This window comes from Myotis davidii, unplaced genomic scaffold (assembly GCF_000327345.1).
Source record: "Myotis davidii unplaced genomic scaffold, ASM32734v1 scaffold937, whole genome shotgun sequence".
Classification (NCBI taxonomy): Eukaryota; Metazoa; Chordata; class Mammalia; order Chiroptera; family Vespertilionidae; genus Myotis; species Myotis davidii.
Genome location: NW_006288252.1, coordinates 1152589 through 1153772, shown reverse-complemented (window position 1 = coordinate 1153772; position 1184 = coordinate 1152589).

Below are 1184 nucleotides of genomic sequence, written 5' to 3'. Positions count from 1 at the left end.
GTCCACAGCGCGAAGTCTGTGGCCTGAGGTCAAAAGGCACTCCGATGCCCCGGGCTGGCCTGGCTGGGAGGCCGCTTCCTGGAGGGGAGGTCCTGTCTGCCTGGGCCCACTGCTCTGTCCTTTTCCTCCAATCCCTCGTGCTGAGCCGCCCTTGCAGTGAGCATGTGGCGTCACGTGGACCCAGAACGTCCTGCACATGCCCCAAAGTGCTCCTCGCAAGGGAGAAGCCCTCCTGGTCTGGAGGCTGCCCCATGGCAGGCTGGGTGCTGGGAGAGGGCACTCCAGACCTACAGCAGATGGCTGCCACCTCCCTCCTCTGGCTCCCGTGCCCCCAAGACGAAGCCCACCCCCACCCCAGGGAGCATGGCCCACAGGGCCCCTCACCTCCCGATAACTCCCTCCAGTCTCTAAACGCAGCTCCAAGGTCACTTCCTCCAGGAAGCCTTCCCGGAACCCCCCTCCCAGGCACTGACGGCTCACCACACCCACCTCAGCGTGTGCCAAGCACGTCAAGGCCGGGGGCACAGTGCGGACCCTGCTGATGCCTGGGCAAGCTGGTGACGGAGGACGGGGGGTCTGCGGGTCTCCCCTGCAAAGTGCACCCAGGGTGCCCGGGTCAGTGGCACCTCGGGCCTCCAGAACCAGGGGGCCTTTCACAAGGATGGTGGCCCCCCACCTTCCCTGGGTCCCAGGCCTTGGCCACGCATGGGGCATAAATGCCGCCGGCAGGCCCCCCACCTGCACCGATTCCCGACCCAGCCCCGGCTTGACTCCTCCTCCTCCGTGTCACGTGGTTAACAAGGATAACGAGGCTGCGCTGTGGGCATCTCTGCTGAGACCACTGGGCTCCCCTGTGTGAGGCCTTTGAGCCCTTGGGGAGCTCAGAGAAGAGGGAATCGGCCTGCAAACCCTTCCCATTTCCAGGCATCACTGGGGCCTGGGGTTGCACTGCCTGCCATGCCAGAGTACCCCTCCCCCCAGGCACGCCCCCTCCCATCTGAGGAGAGGGAGAGCAGCAGCCAGCCAGCGGTCCGGAAGAGGAACGGTCACTGCCCCCTCCCGCCGAGCCTGTGTCCCTGGAGGCAGGGACCACCCAGCACGGGTCTGGCAGGTTGGGTGGGGGGGGGTGACCGTGCACATTGGCGGGTCAATGAACAGGAATGTGGGACAGGGGTAAGGAGGGT